This window comes from Prionailurus viverrinus, chromosome A3 (assembly GCF_022837055.1).
Source record: "Prionailurus viverrinus isolate Anna chromosome A3, UM_Priviv_1.0, whole genome shotgun sequence".
Lineage (NCBI taxonomy): Eukaryota > Metazoa > Chordata > Mammalia > Carnivora > Felidae > Prionailurus > Prionailurus viverrinus.
The window spans coordinates 20,556,384-20,580,517 of record NC_062563.1 but is presented as its reverse complement, the minus strand read 5'-3'; positions in this window follow the sequence as shown (position 1 = coordinate 20,580,517).

The following is a 24,134-nucleotide window of genomic DNA, read 5'->3' as shown; positions in this document are numbered from 1 at the left end:
GCAAACAGACTTCTCATACTCCATTTTTATTGGCTCGTTGTTTGTCTGACTTCCTCCCAACCCAGGAAGCGCATTGAGGGAAGTATCGTGCCTGTCTTGTTAACTGTTACATCCCCCGCGTCTAGCACAGTGCCAGCACATAGTAGGCCTGCCATAAATACTAAGTGCATGGGTGAACTGGCACCCCATATCCACTGATGATGACAAATTGAGTAGTCAGTATGCAGGATGACACTGCATTTCTCTTTACTGTGCCATGGGAACATTGTATGGGCCATGGGAACACGTTACGTGCCATGGGAACACGCTACGGGCCACAGGAACACGATACGGGCCATGGGAACACGCTACACGCCATGGAAACATGCTACGGGCTATGAGAACACACTACGGGCCATGGGAACACGTTACGCAAAAGCAACTTCCAGCCCCGTACGATGGAGAACAGAAGGCAAACCTTGTTTCACACAGCTCAGAACTGCGTTCTGGTCTACCGGAGGCCTGCCAATCTTACTGTGGTAGTAAAATGCAAGTTTTGCATGAACTTCAATTACTGAAAGTCTATATGGAGTTTATGAGGCTTAACCCATAGCCGGTTCCTGTTCACAGTCAAAGGCCAATGAATGGTCGATAAAAGCTGCAAACAGTTTTCCATTATTCCTGATGGATTTCTCTGTAAGATGACAGAGTGTAACAATGGTCAATAGTGGAACAGCCATTCCTGAAGGCCTTTGTGCCAGATATAATATACTGATAAAAAGGAGGGCGGCATGAAGTTTTGTTGGTACATTGGCCTGTGGTTTTTGGTGAAACGGGAAAGCTCTTCTTGAAAGTAGGGTAGACTATGCTTGAATCCTTCCAATAAAAGCTGCCCCGTGGTTGGGGCTCAACGACTGTATGGCTGTGATGATCACATCAGAAGAGCTGGTTGAAAAGGAGTGTATTAGTGAGCCCAGGAGCCCAGGAGCCCAAGAATTAGATTAGTTCTTGGGGAAAAAGTTCCTCACCTGGCGTTTTATTAAATTTTAAGGTTTGAAATCAGATGAACTAAATGAACAGGCAGAGGTAGGTGGGAAGGAACTGTGACTTAGAACAGAACCTTATTGTTTTTACCTTAGAAAACTCTCAGCAGCATGGAAATGGTTAAACATTTTGGAAAAGCTCACCCCAGATGATTTCCATAACACCTGTTATGGGTTGAAGTGTGTCCCCTTCAAATGTATACGTTTCGCGGAGACACCTAGTCCTTCCCTCCTGTGTTCTCCAAACTGAAGAACCTCATTGCCATTGATGCAATTGCTCTAGCCAGAAAGCTAGAGGCTTTTCTTTCTTCCTCCTCAGCCTCAAATGCATTCATCACCAAATCCCACCGCTTGCTAAAGTGACTTCAATAACCATCTGTCTGTCCCCCAGCTCCAGCTCTCTTTCCCATCTCCTCCAGTCTCCAGACTAGAGCCTGATGATCTTTGTAAAATAAAAAAAAATTGTGATCATGTCACATCCTGCCCCAATTAAAACCCATCAATGTCATCTCCTTGCCCTCAGAATGAAATGGAACATCCATTCCAAGGCCTTTCTTCATTTGGCCCCAACCTACCTGACTCATTTATCACCCGGTCTTCTTCCTGCCCAGGAGGAAAATGGAGGGGGTGGGGTGGGGGGAAGCATGTTCAGGATACTGCTAGTGATGCATGAGGGGTGTGAAGAGCTTCACTAATCCAAGAGGCCACCCAACCTCATCTGGGGGTACCACTCAGCTAACTCGTTCATGTCTTTAAGATTTTCCAAAGGTGCTAAGGTTTGGATATCCAGGTTTTCATGCTCATGGGAAGGAAGGAAGTAACAGTCCGTTTATAGATAGGAGAGATCTGTTCTTTGCAGAGGTAGTAAATGTGGCAGGGTCACCATTCAGGAAAGTTAGGATCAGTCAGAGAGTCGTGCGCAGTCCCGGATGCACGTGAGGATCAGTTGGGTATCTTGACCAATGCCAGTGTGGGAGCTTCGCCCCAGAAGAAGATCTGGGTGGGTGAGGCTGGGAATGAGGATTTTTCTTCGTAGATGATTGCGGCACACCATGTGGGCTGAAAACCACTGATTTCACTCAGTAGAGAAATAGTTAAATACATCAGACATTTCTGTGGAGAAAATCTGTTAGACTTGATAGTTAACTGAGCAGTGAATTTTTTAAAAAATGGATTCGGGGGGGGGTGGGAGGGAGGAGAGGGTGGGTGATGGGTATTGAAGAGGGCACCTTTTGGGGTGAGCACTGGGTGTTGTATGGAAACCAATTTGACAATAAACTTCATATATTAAAAAAAATGGATTCGGAGTATTTTTGGAATTAGATATTGTTAGCTAAATAATACCTTGACGTTGGGATAGCTGGTTTCATGTTGTATATGCCTCAGGAAGGGAAAAACATGAACATTTATCTTACCTCTGGTCTAGACACTGGTGTCAATGGTTGCGTAGAATATCCAAACTTTGAGAAAGGCAGATGAGCATATGGTGACTAACTGGGAGGTTCTGTATCTATTGAGAGGGTCTCCAAGTACGCATTCTCTCAGGGAGTCTTGACTTTCAACTAAGGCAGACCCAGGGCAAGGCTGTTCTCCCTGTGGGAACAAGGAGGACAAGTTGGCTTTAGGGGTTCAGACTTCAGAAAGCAACCGGAGGGGCAGCTTCAAAAGTTCCCACCTCTTCCAGGGGCACCTGGGTGGCTCAGTCGGTTAAACGTCCGACTTCGGCTCAGGTCATGATCAAGCGGTTTGTGAGTTTGAGCCCCGCGTCGGGCTCTGTGCTGACAGCTTGGAGTCTGCTTTGAATTCTGTGTCTCCCTCTCTCTCTGCCCCTCCCCTGCTCATACTGTGTCGCTCTCTGTCTCTCAAAAATAAATAAATGTTAAAAAAAAGTTCCTGCCTCTTCTGAATCAAAAAGAGAAACGGTGGATGCTAAGAAATGGTCTTTGCTGTTTGGTGAGCGCATTTTGTCACATTCTGACCCAGCGGTTGACTCTTTAAGTGGACATTGCCAGTGAAACTGCCCTGGGAAGGCAGTAGCCCTGATTTGGTACTGTGGACGGGCGTCAAAGAGGTGGCCTTCAGGGCTTTGCTGTGGGACAAGGGTGACTCACTTCCCCAAACCTGGGTACAAAAGGGGAGCCATATGCAAAAGCTGATCAAAGCAGCACAAAGAGGGGCTTTACTTGCTAAAGAGGGAAATAAAATTTTCCTAAGCATTCTGAGACCACAAATCAAAAAAAAAAAATCCTAATGGATCTGAGATTTTTTTTTTTTCCTCTTGGTTTCAGACTTATTATTATTAATGAGTATGTTGGGAACTGGACTTGTTTCATTATTTTAAGTAATCAACTGACCTATAATAAAGAGATATTGCCAAGCAAGTGTTGTTCCATAAAGGAAAGGGTTGTATTTCTGTTAAAAACATGAGCCCGTATATCTGTGACCTTGTATATCTGGCTGGGGTTATGCCTTTCCAGGCCTATCTGAATGGGTTAGTTCGTCCTCCTCGTTTGACTAATGAGTCTACTGAGACTTGGTAGAAGTTGCCAGAGAGCCATTAAATAATGTGGAAATTGAGCTGCCTTTTCCCCGGAGGCTGCTTTGCGAGGAAGACAAGTGAAGGCAGAATCTTGCTGCTAAGGGGAACCTCCATGAGGATGGTTGATGATGGCTCTCCACAGGATGGAAAAGAGCAATAAACAGAAGGGTTGTCACTGTCTCCCCTGCCTTCCATGTTCCTGAGACCTCAGCTCTGTAGCCAGGTCCTCCCTCAATGCCTGTCTCTCTGTGTGGATGGAGAGACGACAGAATGCACATCCATGGAGCATGAAGGTGGGGCCTAGAGAATGTCCAGAATGGCATCAACTCGTGGCTTGACGGCCTGTGTGTACTTGGATGGAAGCCAGAGAGCCATCCAGAGTGCTTTTCCAGGGAGTCAGACTGCCTGGCCTCAAACGTGTTCTGCCAATTTTTGATGGTGTAATATTGACTCTCAGTTTCCTCATCTGAATAATGGGGTGATGATAACAATACTCAACCTCTTGGGTCTATTTTGAGAGTGAAATGAAATATCGCTTGTACGTGCTTAGAATAGTTCCAAGCATAGTGTAAGTGCTCAGTATAATGATTATGACAGTATAATGTCAGTATAATGGTGATGATATCACCATTATATCACTCAGTATATATCACTCAGTATAATGATTATGAAAATAAGTAGGGAAATTTGACACTTGTCTTTCTCAGATGGATGGTCATTCACTCATTCATTAATTCAATAAGTATTTGCTGGGTAGCTTTTTGTGGTAGGTCTAATTCCAGGTGCTCACAAATGAATTACAAATAACCTCTCTTTCAAGGAGCTGGGAGGGCTAGTTGGTTGTTTATATCCCAAGAATAGACAATCAAAACCAAAAAAAGCGAAAACAGTAGAACTGCCTGCCAGCCCAAGGACACACAGAGACCTCTTGTATCCTAGAGGGATCAAGTCATGGGCTGGAGCTTCCCTGGGAAGACTTACCACTAGAATGTAGCCCACGTAAGGCAGTGGGGATGGAAGAACACGACACCAGGCCTTTCTCTCTCTTCCCATTTAGATGCAAGGCTTATAAAGTCATTTCCTAAAAAACAATCTATTGAACTCAAGTTCTCCATCTCAGTGTCAGAAAAGTGGGCAATAGGGCTTGGCTGCCTCCTTTCACGGTCTTCCGGGGCAGGAAGTTGCCCATCCTCATGCAACAAACAGCCAGTTTCTTCGGGCCCCATGGAAGCTTCTGCTGTTGAGTGGTGCTGGTCTCGGATGATGGTCTTGGATGGAAGGAAACCTTCTCTATAAGGCTTCCTGGTGCCTGGGCCAAGGGCTTTGCATAACAAGTAGCTTTCTGGGGGCAAGACTGCTGTGTTCTCAGTCCGCTTTAGATTATAATTATTGATAGACTCTTGATTTGGCAGAACTGGGTTGGATCTTGGAGATAATTTTATTCAATCCTAACATTTTGCAAAGGAAATCCCTTAAACCTGAGGGCCAAATTCTCTTTCCTGGCTGCCCGGTTCTGTTCCCTTCACAGCAGAAATCTCATCTCGCCACTGATTGCCTCTAGGGATTCTGCCAGATGCATTTTCACATGCTTCATATCCTAGAAACTTTGTACCAAATATAAAGTCTAAAATATTTGAACTACAATAGATTTCGTCAATAGCAACCAAACTGTAACATGGAGCATACTAGGATGTTTTCTTAAGTTAGGCAAAACACATTTATTTTTTACTTTATTGTTTGTGTAAAATTGGAGTCCCTTATAGCAATCATCACCATCATCACCAACACCATCATCACCTTCACCATCATCAACATCATCAACTTCATCACCATCATCATCGTCATCATCATCATCGTCATCATCATCATCATCACCATCATCACCTTCATTACCATCGTCACCATCACCATCATCAACATCACCATCATCATCATCACCACCATCATCACCTTCATCACCATCATCACCTTCATCACCATCATCACCATCACCACCATCATCATCACCATCACCACCTTCATCACCTTCATCACCATCATCATCACCATCACCACCTTCATCACCATCATCACCATCACCACCATCATCATCACCATCACCACCTTCATCACCTTCATCACCATCATCATCACCACCATCAACATCATCATCATCACCTTCATCACCTTCATCACCATCACCATCATCTTCATATCATCATCATCATCATCATCATCATCATCTTCTTCACAATGGATGAAAACTATGCAAGACTAGTTGTTCTCAAAGTGTGGTCCCAGATCAGCAGCATCCCCCATGCCCGGTACTTGTCAGACATGCAAAACCTCAGAGCCCATCTGAAACCTAACAAATTAGAAACCCCTAGAGTCAGACACCCAGGAATCTGTGTTTTAACAACCCTACCAATGAACCGGATGTGTGCTGAAGTTTGAGAACCACTGTGCTAGACGGTGTCAAGGACTTTTAATGCATTATCTCAGTTCTTCCTCAAAATGACCCCCTGTGAGAAGCACCACTGTTATCTCACTTTGAGGAAACTGAGACGTGATGAGGTTAAGTAACTTGCCGAAGGTCCCACAGCTTGTGAGGGTTGTGGCTAGACCCTGGGCTGCAATTACTTGGTTGTACCATATCAAAGCTTCAGTGAAGTCAGTACCTGTGTCTCTGCTTATCCTGACCAATTCTCTGAACTAAAAAAGGAAAAGCGTATGAAATTCTGCAGCAGTCAGCCCCCACCTCGGGCGCGGGATTGTGATTTATTTTTACTGAGCCTCGTCCCTTTTTAGCCCGTAACCGGCATGTGGGGCATGACTCCCAACTTCGTCTTCCCTTGATGTAATGCCAGAGGTGGTTTCCTGGGCAGGCTGCAGCCACTGAGGTCTGTGGCAGCAAGAAGGATGATGGGGCAGAGGAGGACGAGGCCAGGGCCAGCTGCAAATATTTGCTGAGTAGAGAAAGAGGGGTGGAGCAGACAGGCCGCAAGAGAAAGTACTTCTCAGTGGCTAGTAAGCAGAGCCTACTGGTCTGTGAAACAAGGGCGATGATGTCAACGTAACCAGCGAGCAAAATGGAGACCGAGGGAGGTTATGTGATACATGTGGTACCGCGATCCGGGCAACAGAGGTCTTGGGATTTGCCGCTAAGTCCTGTGCTTATTCCGCCAGAGTGCAGCTAGAGCATAACCGTGTAAAAAACCAGCAGTATTGGCCTACAAAGACACGGAGACTCCTGTCTTGGGTTCACCCTGACCTTCAGGGGATTGAGGGACTCACTGAAATTCAGTGCAACGTTATAGTGGTACAGTGTGTGTGCGTGTGTTTATGAGATATACATTCACATGCACACATACACATACATGTGTGTGTGCATGCATATAGATACATATACACACACATATATAAATCTGGATTATTGGGGTTCTCCAGAGAAACAGAACCAATAGGAGATCTCTCCCTCTCTTCTATCTATCTATCTATCCATCTATCAATCTATCGATTGATGGATCGATCTAGCTCGCTAGTTATCTAGCTATCTCATCTGTCAATTGTCTCATGTATGTACCTATCGATCTTTCTACCTCTGTCACATGTCTATCTCTCCATGTATGTCATATGGAACTGGCTCACAGAAGTCCAATGCTCTGCCCTCTGTGGGCAGGAGACTCAGGAGAGCTGGCATAGTTCCAGTCTGAGCCCCAGGGCCCGATCCTCAGGAGAACTGATGATGTAAGTTCCTGTCTGAGTGCCGGAGAAGACCAGTGTCCCAATGCGAAGACAGGCAGAGAGTGAATTTTCCTTTGCCCTGCCTTTTGTTCTGTGTAGGGCTCCCCCACGGTTTAGCTGAGCAACATGCCATAGTCTACCAATTCAAATGTTAATGTCACCCAGCGACACCCTCACAGATATATCCAGAATAATGCTGAACCAAATAGCTGGGCACTTGGTGGCCTAGTCAAAATTCTCTCTCCCTCCCTCTCTCTCTCTCTCTCTCTCTATATATATATATATATATGTGTGTGTGTGTGTGTGTATGTGTGTGTGTGTGTATTATATATACCGGAGAGAGAGAGAGAGATTGAGAGGAAATAATAAATAATTTGCAGTAGGGGCTCTGTAGCATATTGCATTTTCCAAAGATGGCTGCACATATACCCCCACATACACTCTTCCACTGAGAGGCTGGAACTGTGTTCCCTACCCCCTCAATCTGGGCAGGGGTTTGGGACCGCTTCAGCCAATTATAATGGGGCAAGTGATGTCATGTGACATCCAAGGCTAGGTCATAAAAGGGTATAGCTCCCATCCCCTGGAATCCCAGCCACAGCTCCATAAGGAAGCTTAAACTAGCCTGCTTGGAGAGACCCAGGAGAGAGGCTGAGGTCCCCAAGTTGACATCCGGCATTGAGCCACCAGATGCGACCAGATGTGTGCGTGGGGGAACCTTCAAAGCGGTAACAGCCTCCAGCTTCGAGTCTGAGACCCCCGAGCCTGTGGAACAGAATGAAACTGCCCTTGCTGCGTCCTGTTTGAATCCTGGCTCCCAGAATCCAAGAGCATAATCAAGGATCATTTTATGTCTGCCCCCTACCTGGGCTTGTGGAACTGCTGAAGGTTCCCTGATGCCATTGGTTCCCCAAACCCACATCTAAGCAACAGTGCACCTGGCTGTGAAAAGGGTTCAGAGGCTCGTAGTTAAAAAAGGTGAAAAAGTAGGCTTCCTGCAGAAGGCTTTCTTCAAGGTGAATCTATTACATTTTCTGAACCAAACGCCCCCTCCCCCTCCACCCCAGCCCCCCCCATTCCCCTGTTTCTTAAACTAAAATTTATATTCTTTCTACTTTGGGGGGATAAAAATGTTCTTTCTTTAATGAAATAATGAGAGTAGCTTGTTGTGTTGTTTCTGCTGCCGCTGTGCTTTGCGGTAAAGCCCTTACTAGGCAAAATAAAAAGTTGGTCAGTAAACGCTATTCCCCGATTCTTTAAAAAAAAAAAAAATTCTGATGCTTGAAGTAAAAGTCTGGGAACCGCAGCCCCACATAATAAAGTCCAAGCCACTTAGCATGGCATTAAAATCTTGCCGCTGTGTGAGCTGAATCCTATTCTAATTGTGTGATTATCACGCCCCACCCCAGCGCGATTCAACACCATACCCCTCAGGTAAGTTATGGACTTGCAAGAACATCAGAGGCATAGGGTGGAGCATTATTTCTTCCGGGGAAAATGTGTTTCGAGGCACAAACTATCGACTCAGGTTAATTTTTAAAACACAGCCTCCTCCAAAGCTAGGCATTGCTAGTTGGTAAATAACGAACGCAAGCCGTGCATCCACTCTGACATACAAGGGACACACAGTCTCAACTCACACGCGGTGGCCTTCCCATGTCGAAGTGCGTGCGCACACAGGCACACGTGGCCACTGCAAAGAGGCAGAACGCAAGCAAGCGATCCGGCGAGACCCCTAAGCCGAGCCGCGCACCGGTTCCTGTCCAACTGCGCGGTGCTCCATTAATCTCGGCATATCCGCTTTCAGGAGCTCTTTTCCCCAAAGTCCCTGAAATAAATCTGTGGCCTGATATTTGAGAAAGGGCCGGTATGGGCCCTGCTGACATAACTCATCCATGCCCTTGACATTCCCCACCCCCACCCGCCCTGGATTTGTCCACGAACAGCTGCCCATCCCCAGCGCCCGGCCACGACTACCAGCCCAGGCCCTCCGGTGGAGAAAGCATTTGCATTTTCTCCGGACAGGCAGCCCCTCGGACTTGCTTCGGGTCATCGGCTGCCGGGATCGTAGTTCGTTTCAGGTTTGTTGGCCTCTGTCTCCCCCGGCTGCCCGGTGTTTGGTGATTTCAAAGAGCGATAAATAAACACAGGACTGATTCGTAATCACGGCACGCGTGATTAGGAACACTTTCTGAACATTTCAATTCAATTTGCATTTAGGGCTGGTTAACCTGAGGGGCAGGCATGTTAATCTTCACACAATACAGATTGATTACCGGCTTCTCTAATTTTTCTGCTTTCAGATGACAAGCCCCAGCAGCCTGGAATTTGTCAATTTAGGATAGCACCCAAGGAGCCCAACCGGCTGACTTTAGGAAAAAAAAAAAATTAACTTGGAATAAATACATTACTTCCGCACGGAGCAGGAACGTAAAATTATACCCCAAGGAAAGGCGCAGCCTATAACCTACTGCACTCCTGAGATATCTCGGTGCCGCTATTAAATTTATTAATGAGGGTTGGGAGGTCTTGGCGGCAAGGCTGGCCCATCAGTTCCACCCAGTCCTATTGTTTAATAGGATCAGTGGACATTTACCAGCACAGATGATTAATTAGAGACTGGCTTTATCAGTGTAAGGGTTGGGACTGGGGAAGCAGGTGGAGATATTTCCCCTTGACCTCATAATCCTTCATCTGTCTTCCTTGTGGCGAGGTTTTATTACTCAAAGTGCACAAGGATCCACTCCTCACCCTTGGAAATGTCTAGGAATGTGGGAGCGTCTCTGGGATGCCCGTGGAAAACCTGAAGAATTCCATCCAGGTGTGCGGGTTTCCCTGGTCTGGCCCACGCCCAACAACGCAACTCCAGAAAGACGCAAATCTGAGGAGGGTTGATTGTATCATAAGTTACGTGCATTTTGCAAGGCAGAAATTAGACTTTATGTCTCTCCAAGATCTTAGTAACTGGCGTAATTTATGACGCACAGCAGATTCTTAGGAAACGTTTATTGAATGAATGGGCTTGAGAGTCGACAGTCTCCTCGCTGTTGCTTGAATAAAGGTGGAAGAAGAAATTTTACGCAAGAAGAGGAGCCTGAATGGTCTCTGTAAGATTGTTTCCCTCACTGCGCCTCCCTGTCACAATTCAGTCCTCGTTAATCTGGTCTATGACAACAGATTCTTGGCTGTTCTGTCCATCCAGGGGAGCTCATATCCCTCCTTACCGTTTTGATTTTCACATATGATGTTTACACTCCTGGGTGTGACTGCCCTTGGCACTTGGGTCATCGTCAAAAGTGCAACACAGGGTAACTTCCTCACAAGCGCCAAGCCCCAAGAGGTATCGCTTTCTGGGAGGGTCCGCAATCCACCTCTTCTTCAAATATTCCAAGATTTTCCTCGGAATAAAGTAGGCCAACAGAAAGCTGGGCATCTTGGACATTTTGCTAGCTCCCTATAGATCTGCTTTTAATGAATGGCTTTTTGATGATCTATATTGAGGGTCTGATAAGAAGCAGACCTATGAAGCTTATGGTTCTATCCATTTTAATGACCCTGTAAAATGGTGTTTATTATATCATACATTGTCTTCTTTATGAAGGCTCCTGGGAGGAATTTTCATCTGGTCCCCAGGAAGGGATGGATAATTAGCAAAGACTGGAGCTTTTACCTTTATGAGATACATAAACTTTCATATGAGTTTAGTGTGTGTGTGTGTGTGTGTGTGTGTGTGTGCGTGTGTGTGTGTGCATGTACGTGGCCATGCTGACTTCAGGAAATATCTAAAAGCAGTGTGAAGACCGGATTCTTGTGGGAAAGGAACAGGATCCTATCCACCCTTTAAGATTTATCTCAAACATATGTCCTTTGAGGAGCCCTTCTCGACTGATCAGGGGTAGTTAAAAACCCCTTCCTCTGGTCCCCCAGATCACTTCATTCTTTAGCTTTGTCATCTGTGGTGTGGTGGCATTTGTGTGTCTGTGGCTGTTGCCTCCACTCACCTGAGCCTGTCACAGACCAAGACAAGGCTTTCTTTGTAGCCCCTGGAACCCAGCATGTGCAGCTCGGGACTTTGTCACTCGGAAGTTTTACCTATGCCTCTTGAAACCCAGCTGACGGGTGGACTCTCGGGGGTCTTTTGTCTACGTGCACCTTTATAATAGAGTGTTGGAAAGGAAAAGGATGGGCCTTTTTGGATACAGGTGGGTTCATCTTTTATTCAAGACCTTGTAAATTCTATTTCCTGTTTCTGCCACCCAGAATTATGAAATGTCTTCTCCAGTGGTGTGTGTGTTTGTGTGTGTGTGTGTGTGTGTGTGTAAGCACGTGTGCGTGCACACAGGAGAGAGAAAGAAAGACATAAGAGAGGGAGAGACAGACAGACAGACACACACACACACACACACACACACACACAGTGAGTTTGAATGATGATTCAAGACATACTCAAGACTGAATGGGAAGACGACCAGTAGTCTTTTGACTTACGAGTTTCATCCGACCCACACAATCGCAGTGCTTCTGCCTTGTGGAGCAAGGTGCTTTTTTGTATTCTTTTCTTAATAAATCTGTGACCGGGCCAGTCTCATGTTTGGATTTTGGAGCAGGTCGATTGAAGATAAAAACTGTGCCTCTGAGGTTTGCTTTCTAAACCACAGCTGTTTCATTTTTTATTTTTATTTGTATTGTTTTTCTGCTGATTTGCTTTTGATTCCATCCTTTCTTCACCCACTTCCTCTTTCCTTTCTATGAGCAATATAAAGCTTAGACATGTTCTGAGTTTGCGTTTTGGGGACTTTAGCAGGAGGTCATCAGGAAGCTGACGGTCGGTGATGAAAGCTGATGGGAGGTGATGATGTCCATGTTCCCAGTCCTCCCTCTGCACCCTCACTGCACCACCACGGAGTGGACCGTCCACATCCTGGGAATGTGGATGCCCTTCAGCTTTCGACAGATCACCGAGAGGCCATGGCGAGAAGTGGGCATCGTGGACCGGCCTCGTGCTGTGGGATCCTTTGGACTGCTTGAGCCCCAGGTGTTTTAAAAATTAGGAAAAGGGAAAGTGGAAAGCCCCAAGAGGAAAACATTGGGTTTCTTGCCAATGTATTTTTTTTTTATTTTTTTATGAAATTTATTGACAACTTGGTTTCCATACAACACCCAGTGCTCATCCCAAAAGGTGCCCTCCTCAGTACCCATCACCCACCCTCCCCTCCCTCCCACCCTCCCCTCCCTCCCACCCTCCATCAACCCTCAGTTCTCGGTTTTTAACAGTCTCTTATGCTTTGGCTCTCTCCCACTCTAACCTCTTTTTTTTTTTTTTTTCCTTCCCCTCCCCCATGGGTTCCTGGTAAGTTTCTCAGGATCCACATAAGAGTGAAACCATATGGTATCTGTCTTTCTCTGTATGGCTTATTTCACTTAGCATCACACTCTCCAGTTCCATCCACGTTGCTACAAAAGGCCATATTTCATTTTTTCTCATTGCCACGTAATATTCCATTGTGTATATAAACCACAGTTTCTTTATCCATTCATCAGTTGATGGACATTTAGGCTCTTTCCATAATTTGGCTATTGTTGAGAGTGCTGCTATGAACATTGGGGTACAAGTGGCCCTATGCATCAGTACTCCTGTATCCCTTGGATAAATTCCTAGCAGTGCTATTGCTGGGTCATAGGGTAGGTCTATTTTTAATTTTCTGAGGAACCTCCACACTGCTTTCCAGAGCGGCTGCACCAATTTGCATTCCCACCAACAGTGCAAGAGGCTTCCCGTTTCTCCACATCCTCTCCAGCATCTATAGTCTCCTGATTTGTTCATTTTGGCCACTCTGACTGGCGTGAGGTGATACCTGAGTGTGGTTTTGATTTGTATTTCCCTGATAAGGAGCGACGCTGAACATCTTTTCATGTGCCTGTTGGCCATCCGGATGTCTTCTTTAGAGAAGTGTCTATTCATGTTTTCTGCCCATTTCTTCACTGGGTTATTTGTTTTTCGGGTGTGGAGTTTGGTGAGCTCTTTATAGATTTTGGATACTAGCCCTTTGTCCGATATGTCATTTGCGAATATCTTTTCCCATTCCGTTGGTTGCCTTTTAGTTTTGTGGGTTGTTTCCTTTGCTGTGCAGAAGCTTTTTATCTTCATAAGGTCCCAGTAATTCACTTTTGCTTTTAATTCCCTTGCCTTTGGGGATGTGTCGAGTAAGAGATTGCTACGGCTGAGGTCAGAGAGGTCTTTTCCTGCTTTCTCCTCTAAGGTTTTGATGGTGTCCTGTCTCACATTTAGGTCCTTTATCCATTTTGAGTTTATTTTTGTGAATGGTGTGAGAAAGTGGTCTAGTTTCAACCTTCTGCATGTTGCTGTCCAGTTCTCCCAGCACCATTTGTTAAAGAGGCTGTCTTTTTTCCATTGGATGTTCTTTCCTGCTTTGTCAAAGATGAGTTGGCCATACGTTTGTGGGTCTAGTTCTGGGGTTTCTATTCTATTCCATTGGTCTATGTGTCTGTTTTGGTGCCAATACCATGCTGTCTTGATGATGACAGCTTTGTAGTAGAGGCTAAAGTCTGGGATTGTGATGCCTCCTGCTTTGGTCTTCTTCTTCAAAATTCCTTTGGCTATTCGGGGCCTTTTGTGGTTCCATATGAATTTTAGGATTGCTTGTTCTAGTTTCGAGAAGAATGCTGGTGCAATTTTGATTGGGATTGCATTGAATGTGTAGATAGCTTTGGGTAGTATTGACATTTTGACAATATTTATTTTTCCAATCCATGAGCAGGGAATGTCTTTCCATTTCTTTAAATCTTCTTCAATTTCCTTCATAAGCTTTCTATAATTTTCAGCATACAGATCCTTTACATCTTTGGTTAGATTTATTCCTAGGTATTTTATGCTTCTTGGTGCAATTGTGAATGGGATCAGTTTCTTTATTTGTCTTTCTGTTGCTTCATTGTTAGTGTATAAGAATGCAATTGATTTCTGTACATTGATTTTGTATCCTGCAACTTTGCTGAATTCCTGTATCAGTTCTAGCAGACTTTTGGTGGAGTCTATCGGATTTTCCATGTATAATATCATGTCATCTGCAAAAAGCGAAAGCTTGACTTCATCTTGGCCAATTTTGATGCCTTTGATTTCCTTTTGTTGTCTGATTGCTGATGCTAGAACTTCCAGCACTATGTTAAACAGCAGCGGTGAGAGTGGGCATCCTTGTCGTGTTCCTGATCTCAGGGAAAAAGCTCTCAATTTTTCCCCGTTGAGGATGATGTTAGCTGTGGGCTTTTCATAGATGGCTTTTATGATCTTTAAGTATGTTCCTTCTATCCCGACTTTCTCAAGGGTTTTTATTAAGAAAGGGTGCTGGATTTTGTCGAAGGCCTTTTCTGCATCGATTGACAGGATCATATGGTTCTTCTCTTTTTTTTTGTTAATGTGATGTATCACGTTGATTGATTTGCGAATGTTGAACCAGCCCTGCATCCCAGGAATGAATCCCACTTGATCATGGTGAATAATTGTTTTTATATGCCGTTGAATTCGATTTGCTAGTATCTTATTGAGAATTTTTGCATCCATATTCATCAGGGATATTGGCCTGTAGTTCTCTTTTTTTACTGGGTCTCTGTCTGGTTTAGGAATCAAAGTAATACTGGCTTCATAGAATGAGTCTGGAAGTTTTCCTTCCCTTTCTATTTCTTGGAATAGCTTGAGAAGGATAGGTACTATCTCTGCTTTAAACGTCTGGTAGAACTCCCCTGGGAAGCCATCTGGTCCTGGACTCTTATTTGTTGGGAGATTTTTGATAACCGATTCAATTTCTTCGCTGGTTATGGGTCTGTTCAAGCTTTCTATTTCCTCCTGATTGAGTTTTGGAAGTGTGTGGGTGTTCAGGAATTTGTCCATTTCTTCCAGGTTGTCCAATTTGTTGGCATATAAGTTTTCATAGTATTCCCTGATAATTGTTTGTATCTCTGAGGGATTGGTTGTAATAATTCCATTTTCATTCATGATTTTATCTATTTGGGTCATCTCCCTTTTCTTTTTGAGAAGCCTGGCTAGAGGTTTGTCAATTTTGTTTATTTTTTCAAAAAACCAACTCTTGGTTTCGTTGATCTGCTCTACAGTTTTTTTAGATTCTATATTATTTCTGCTCTGATCTTTATTATTTCTCTTCTTCTGCTAGGTTTAGGCTGCCTTTGCTGTTCTGCTTCTAGTTCCTTTAGGTGTGCTGTTAGAGTTTGTATTTGAGATTTTTCTTGTTTCTTGAGATAGGACTGGATGGCAATGTATTTTCCTCTCAGGACTGCCTTTGCTGCGTCCCAAAGCGTTTGGATTGTTGTATTTTCGTTTTCGTTTGTTTCCATATATTTTTTAATTTCTTCTCTAATTGCCTGGTTGACCCACTCATTCGTTAGTAGGGTGTTCTTTAACCTCCATGCTTTTGGAGGTTTTCCAGACTTTTTTCTGTGGTTGATTTCAAGCTTCATAGCATTGTGGTCTGAAAGTAAGCATGGTATAATTTCAATTCTTGTAAACTTATGAAGGGCTGTTTTGTGACCCAGTATATGATCTATCTTGGAGAATGTTCCATGTGCACTCGAGAAGAAAGTATATTCTGTTGCTTTGGGATGCAGAGTTCTAAATATATCTGTCAAGTCCATCTGATCCAATGTGTCATTCAGGGCCCTTGTTTCTTTATTGACCGTGTGTCTAGATGATCTATCCATTTCTGTAAGTGGGGTGTTAAAGTCCCCTGCAATTACCACATTCTTATCAATAAGGTTGCTTATGTTTATGAGTAATTGTTTTATATATTTGGGGGCTCCGGTGTTTGGCGCATAGACATTTATAATTGTTACCTCTTCCTGATGGATAGACCCTGTAACTATTATATAATGTCCTTCTTCATCTCTTGTTACAGCCTTTAATTTAAAGTCTAGTTTGTCTGATATAAGTATGGCTACTCCAGCTTTTTTTTGGCTTCCAGTAGCATGATAAATAGTTCTCCATCCCCTCACTCTCAATCTAAAGGTGTCCTCAGGTCTAAAATGAGTCTCTTGTAGACAGCAAATAGATAGGTCTTGTTTTTTTATCCATTCTGATACCCTATGTCTTTTGGTTGGCGCATTTAATCCATTTACATTCAGTGTTATTATAGAAAGATACGGGTTTAGAGTCATTGTGATGTCTGTATGTTTTATGCTTGTAGTGATGTCTCTGGGACTTTGTCTCACAGGGTCCCCCTTAGGATCTCTTGTAGGGCTGGTTTAGTGGTGACAAATTCCTTCAGTTTTTGTTTGTTCGGGAAGACCTTTATCTCTCCTTCTATTCTAAATGACAGACTTGCTGGATAAAGGATTCTTGGCTGCATATTTTTTCTGTCTAGCACCCTGAAAATCTCGTGCCAATTCTTTCTGGCCTGCCAAGTTTCAAAAGAGAGATCAGTCACGAGTCTTATAGGTCTCCCTTTATATGTGAGGGCACGTTTACCCCTTGCTGCTTTCAGAATTTTCTCTTTATCCTTGTATTTTGCCAGTTTCACTATGATATGTCGTGCAGAAGATCGATTCAAGTTACGTCTGAAGGGAGTTCTCTGTGCCTCTTGGATTTCAATGCCTTTTTCCTTCCCCAGTTCAGGGAAGTTCTCAGCTATTATTTCTTCAAGTACCCCTTCAGCACCTTTCCCTCTCTCTTCCTCCTCTGGGATACCAATTATGCGTATATTATTTCTCTTTAGTGCATCACTTAGTTCTCTAATTTTCCCCTCATACTCCTGGATTTTTTTATCTCTCTTTTTCTCAGTTTCCTCTTTTTCCATAACTTTATCTTCTAGTTCACCTATTCTCTCCTCTGCCTCTTCAAGCCGAGCTGTGGTGGTTTCCATTTTGTTATGCATTTCGTTTAAAGCATTTTTCAGCTCCTCGTGACTGTTCCTTAGTCCCTTGATCTCTGTAGCAAGAGATTCTCTGCTGTCCTGTATACTGTTTTCAAGCCCAGCGATTAATTTTATGACAATTATTCTAAATTCACTTTCTGTTATGTTATTTAAGTCCTTTTTGATCAGCTCATTAGCTGTTGTTATTTCCTGGAGATTCTTCTGAGGGGAATTCTTCCGCTTGGTCATTTTGGATAGTCCCTGGCGTGGTGAGGACCTGCAGGGCACTTCCCCTGTGCTGTGGTGTATAACTGGAGTTGGTGGGCGGGGCCGCAGTCAGACCTGATGTCTGCCCCCAGCCCACCGCTGGGGCCACAGTCAGACTGGTGTGTGCCTTCTCTTCCCCTCTCCTAGGGGCGGGATTCACTGTGGGGTGGTGTGGCTCGTCTGGGCTACTTGCACCCTGCCAGGCTTGTGATGCTGGGGATCTGGCGTATTAGCTGGGGTGGGTAGGCAAGGTGCACGGGGGCAGGAGGGGCAGGCTTAGATCGCTTCTCCTTAGGTGATCCACTTCAGGAGGGGCCCTGTGGCAGCGGGAGGGAGTCAGATCCGCTGCCGGAGGTTTGGCGGTTTGGCTCCGCAGAAGCGCAGAGTTGGGTGTTTGCGCGGAGCGAGCAAGTTCCCTGGAAGGAACTGGTTCTCTTTGGGATTTTGGCTGGGGGATGGGCGGGGGAGATGGCGCTGGCGAGCGCCTTTGTTCCCCACCAAACTGAGCTCTGTTGTCAGGGGGCTCAGCAGCTCTCCCTCCCTTTGTCCTCCAGCCTTCCCGCTTTCCGAGCAGAGCTGTTAACTTATGACCTCCCAGACGCTAAGTCGCGCTTGTTGTGGGAACACAGTCCGTCAGGCCCCTCCGCTTTTGCAAGCCAGACTCGGGGGCTCTGCTTGGCCGGCGAGCCGCCCCTCCGCCCCGGCTCCCTCCCGCCAGTCCTTGGAGCGCGCACCGCCTCGCCGCCCTTCCTACCCTCTTCCGCAGGCCTCTCGTCTGCGTTTGGCTCCGGCGACTCCGTTCTGCTAATCCTCTGTTGTTTTCTGGGTTATTTAGGCAGGTGTAGATGGAATCCAAGTGATCAGCAGGACGTGCGGTGAGCCCAGCGTCCTCCTAAGCCGCCATCTTGCCGAAAAACTTTCCTTGCCAATGTATTAAAGGGAGCTCCAGACTTTAATTTGAGCTGAAAACTTTTATAAAAGGTATACTTTTTTGAGCTTCTAAAAATGAAACGAGTCATTATGGCTACACTTTTTTTTTTTTAAACCGGGGTAATTGCTATGAACTGAGTGTTTATGTCCCACCAGATTCACACATCGAAATCCTAATCCCAGTGCGGCTGGATTTGGAGATGGGGGCTTTACAGAAGTAATTAATGTTAAATGAGGGCCTAAGTGTGGGGCCTTAATCTCATGAGATTAGTGTCCTGTTAAGAGGAGGCGGAAGAGAGCTTGCCCTCCCTGCATACAAAGAGATCAGGTGAGCACACGGGAAGGTGGCCTACAAGGCAAGAGAGGAAGACTGGTCATAAAACCTATCTCACTGGCAACTTGATACAGAGAAGCAAAACGTACCCAGGCTCGGTAGTCAGAAAGACCAAGGCTTAAGTCCCAAGTACACCATTTGTTTGCTGTGAATTTTAGGTGGGTTTCTTTGCCTCTAAGCTTGTGTTCTATCACCTATAAATTATCACGCAATCCTCAGTATAAAGGTTAAATGTGATAATGCATAAAAATACTAATCTAAATGCAGGGCTAACACAATGAATTGTCCAGCAGGTATCATTTACCAAATATCTGCTTGACTATAGTATTGCCACCTAAGTCTGCCTCTGCTTCCCTTCTCTCCACAAACTGGAACCAAAAGGATTTTTAAAAATTTCTTCTAAGCAGTTACCTTACTACCTTAGGGCAACAAGCTTAGTGGTCCAGCAGGATTGGCGGAGAAGAGATATTTTATCTTCGAAGGCCCCTGAATAAAAGAAACGACACCCTCAAATGGGATAAGAGAAGTTTGGGGAGAGTTTGGCAAAGGGACAGGTTCCAAAAGCATCGATTTAAGGAAACAACAAGGGATAAGGCAGTGTCCTGGGGCTAGCAATGGTGGGTGGCTAGCTGATACCGCCTCTAGGTCTAAAGGGGCAAAGGGAGGGACCAGTCACCAGAGTAACTGCACGGAGTTGGATAACAGCATGCTAAGCGGGGTCTGGCAAGGTTTCTGGCTGGTGATAGAGGAACACAGCCCTCTTGGGATACCTCGGCAGTGAGGGAGCTATGTGGACATACACCCAACCTCACTCTCCTCCAATCTGCTGCTCTCTGGCTGCCCACCAAGTGGCTGAACCCAACCAGAAGCCAAGGACAAGGGGATCGGTTGATGGATCCCATAAGAGTTAGTCCCCTGGGGTACAGAACAGAGGTAGAGAGTGAACTTGGCAGGGTAAATGGAAGCTATCCAAGACAGAAATCCCCTGAACACTTCTCGCCTTCTCACCAGAGGAGCCGCCCTACATCTGATTCCTCTAGGTTTGATTCTGGAGATGTTAAAAGGATATAGAACATCTGCTGTCTTGCCCAAACTTACATTTCAAGTTTAATGTCTGCCCTGGCATGATAAATTCCCACCTTAGAGCAGAAGACAGCAAGGACACATGATTTAAGGGAAGAATTAAAACGAACAGGCTTAATGTTGGAAAATTCTTTCACCATTACACTGACTCATGCTGTGAGTTCATCCATGGCTGTGGGTCCTTTAATCATTGTGTTCCGGGGCCACCTGTATGTCCATATCTCTTCGTCACTGGCAGTAAAAATCTATTTCTTTGGGCCTTCCCTCCACCCCTTTTTATTTAAACTTTTTAGTTTGAGATACTTGTATATTCACATGCAAGTATAAGAAATAATTCTGAGAGATCCCACATACTCTTTACTCAGCTTCCTTATTGGTAATATGCTGCAAAACCATACTACAATGTCACAGCCAAGATTTTGGCATAAATACAATTCACTGATCTTCATTAAGATGGCCTCAGTTTTACTTATACTCCAGTGTGTGTGTGTGTGTGTGTGTGTGTGTACAGTTTTACCACATGTACAGGTTTGTGTACCCACCACCCAGTCAAGACACAGAACAGCGATCTTGTTGCCCATTTATAGTCATATCTATTTCCTTCCTGCTCCCAACCCCACCCATGTCCCATCCTTAACCCTTGGTGATTACTGGTCTGTCCTCCTTTTGTCTACAGGCATACTTTGATTTATTGCACTTTGCAGATGCTACGTTTTTTTGCAAATGACATATCAGATGAAGGGCTGCTATCCAAAATCTACAAAGAACTCACCAAACTCTACCCCCCAAAACAAATAATCCAGTGAATAAATGGGCAAAAGACGTGAACAGACACTTTTCCAAAGAAGACATCCAGATGGCCAACAGACATGTGAAAAGATGCTCAACGTCACTCCTCATCAGGGAAATACAAATCAAAACCACACTGAGATACCACCTCACGCCAGTCAGAGTGGCTAAAATGAGCAAATCAGGAGACTATAGATGCCCACGAGGATATGGAGAAACGGGAACCCTCTTGCACTGTTGGTGGGAATGCAAACTGGTGCAGCCGCTCTGGAGAACAGTGTGGAGGTACCTCAAAAAATTAAAAATAGATCTACCCTATGACCCAGCAATAGCACTGCTAGGAATTTACCCAAGGGATACAGGAGTGCTGATGCATAGGGGCACTTGTACCCCAATGTTTATAGCAGCACTTTCAACAATAGCCAAATTATGGAAAGAGCCTAAGTGTCCATCAAGTGACGAATGGATAAAGAAGATGTGGTTTATATATACAATGGAATACTACTTGGCAATGAGAAAGAATAAAATCTGGCCATTTGCGGCAATGTGGATGGAACTGGAGGGTATTATGCTGAGTGAAATAAGTCGGTCAGAGAAGGACAGATATCATATGTTTTCACTCATATGTGGAACTTGAGAAACTTACCAGAAGACCATGGGGGAAGGGAAGGGGAAAAAATAGTTTCAAACAGAGAGGGAAGGAGGCAAACCATAAGAGCCTCTTAAATACAGAGAACAAACTGAGGGTTGATGGGGGGCTGTGGGGGAGAGGGGAAAATGGGTGATGGGCATTGAGGAGGGCACTTGTGGGGATGAGCACTGGGTGTTGTATGGAAACCAGTTTGACAATAAATTATATTTAATATAAAAAATTTATTTAAAGATATAAAACATTTCAATAGAGCTCTGGGATTTGTCTTTAAACTGACATGTTAAATTTTGTAGAGACACTACGTTTTCCAATTAAAGAAGGGAAATTAAAAAAAAAGAGGTTTGAGACAACCCTCTTTTGAGCAAGTCTGTCAGTATGATTTTTCCAACAGTTTGTGTCTCTGTGTCACATTTGGGTAATTCTTGCAATATTTCAAACTTGATCATTCCTGTTATATTTGTTATGGCGGTCTGTGATCAGTGATTACAACTTGCTGAGAGTTCAGATGGTGGTTAGCATTGTTTTTAGCAATAAAGTATTTTTTAATTAAGGTATACACAACTTGGTTTCTTTTTTCTACATATTGTGCTATTGGGCACTTAAGAGATTAAAATATATAGGGTAAACATAACTTATATATTCACTGGAAAGCCAAAAAAATCCATTTGAGTCACTCTCCTAGGCTCTTTGCTTTATTGTGGTGGTCTGGAACTGGAGCCGCCATACCTCTGAGGTATGCCTATAATTTTGTCATGTCCAGAATGTTCCATGAATGGAATCTTACCGTTTGTGACCATTCGGATGTTTTCTCACTTGGCATGATTCTATGACAATTAATCAGAATTGCCGCATCTATCATCAGGCCCTTCCTTTTTCCTGCTGAGCAGTATTCCGTGGTCTGGATGTACCAGTGTGTCTCGCTAGTCACCCGTTAAAGGTCATCTGGTTTGTTTCCAGATTTTAATTATTATGATAAAAGCTGTCATACATAGTCACGTGCAGGTTTCTGTGTGAACATGAGTTTTCATTTCTCTGGGATAAATGCTCAAGAGTGCAGTCGACGGGATCTATGACCATTTCCTGTTTCGCTTTATAGGAAACCGCCATACTGTTTTCCAGAGTGGTGGTGCCATTTTACATTCTCTCCAGCGAAGCAGAAGTGATCCATTTTCTCTGCGTCTTAACAGCATCTGGTCTTATAACAATTCAAAAAAACCCACCCTTTACCCATTCTGACAGGTGTGTGTGAATATCGCATCGTGGGTTGAGTCTGCATCTGCCAGAATGGCACGTGAAGTTGAACGTCTCTGAACGTGCTTCTTGGCCACATGTCCACCCTTTTCAACGAAGTTTCTGTTCATGTCCTTTGCTTATTTTCTAACCGATTGCTGGTTTCGAGACCTTTGAGAGTACTTTATATATTATGGTTGCTAATCCTTTGTCAGATGTATGAGTTTCAAATATTTTGTCTCTGTCCATAACTTATTTCCCCAACCTCTTAACAGGATATGTCACAGAGCTAAAGTTTCTAATTTTGAAGAGCTCCAATGTATGTTTTTTTCCCCTTTTCACTGATTATACTTTTGGTGTTGAAACTACAGCCCTCCACTTGCCACTTGCTTTTGTACCTAAAGCTTTATTGGAACACAAGTATGCTTGCTTGTTTACGTATTGTGTTTGGCTGATTTTCTGCTACAACAGCAGAGCTGAGTATTTGTTACCGAGACCACAGGGCCCACAAAACCTAAAACACTTGCGAAGCAGCTCTTTGAGGGGCGCCTGGGTGGCTCAGTCAGTTAATTATCCACTTCGGTTCAGGTCATGATCTCACAATTGGTGAGTTCGAGCCCCGCGTCGGGCTGGGTGCTGACAGCTCGGAGCCTGGAGCCTGCTTCCGATTCTGTGTCTCCCTCTTTCTCTGTCCCTCTCCCCCTCAGGCTCTCTTTCTCTCAAAAATAAACAAATATTTAAAAAAATCTTAACTAAAGAGCTCTTTGAGAAACGTTTACAGACACCTGACTTAGTCCATTGTAATTATTTCACAGTTAAAAGAACGATCTGTAGACAACGGCAAATCGAAACAAACCTAGGTTAGACTTTTAGCGGGAAAGTAAACTACGCCTATACATAACCATATTGTATAGTTAAAACTATGCTAACTTACAACTACGTAAGATAAGAGCATGAAAGAAAGAGAAAGTCAAATTCATTTGTTAGATGTGGGGCATTCTAAGAGATTTTCCTTCCCCAAATCTCTTATATTTAAAAAAAAAAACGAGGCGTACAATACTCATTATCATCTAAAAAGTATGTCATCTCTTAAAGAGTTCAGGAATTCAAGCCCTCACTGGGTGGGGCCAAGCGTCTAGGGAAACCTCCTCCAGGTGGTTACCAAGGGTCCTGCCTACGCAAGTGTTCTCAAAGTTAAGACAGGTACTGACGGATGAAGGGAAAATGAAGCCTTCCCTTTCCTTCCCTTCCAGTCTCCCCACAGGCAGAGCGAAAGCAGTTCTGGCTGCAGGGCTTCTTAGAAATGCATATACACATTATATGTGTGTGTGTGTGTGTGTGTGTGTGTGTGTGTATTCCCCTTTGGGAAAAATATGTATCTATATTGAAAATAATATATATGTATTTTTTTTCAAAGGACATTTTTAAGTGTGTGCCACACTACACAAACTTATGAACTATGAAGGCCAACCAGAATTTCTGGAGACTGAATGAAAGTCTTTCACCTTTGCTCTAGAAAATGGTTTGGAATAAAACTTCCAATGTGACCACCTAACAGACAAATTACGTCTTTGAATTAAATGCAATAGTTTTTTTTTTGTTTGTTTGTTTGTTTTTTGCTACTAAATCTATTTAACATCATATAAGCCACTCTTGGGACACAACACTGAATCCATGCTAATTAGGATAC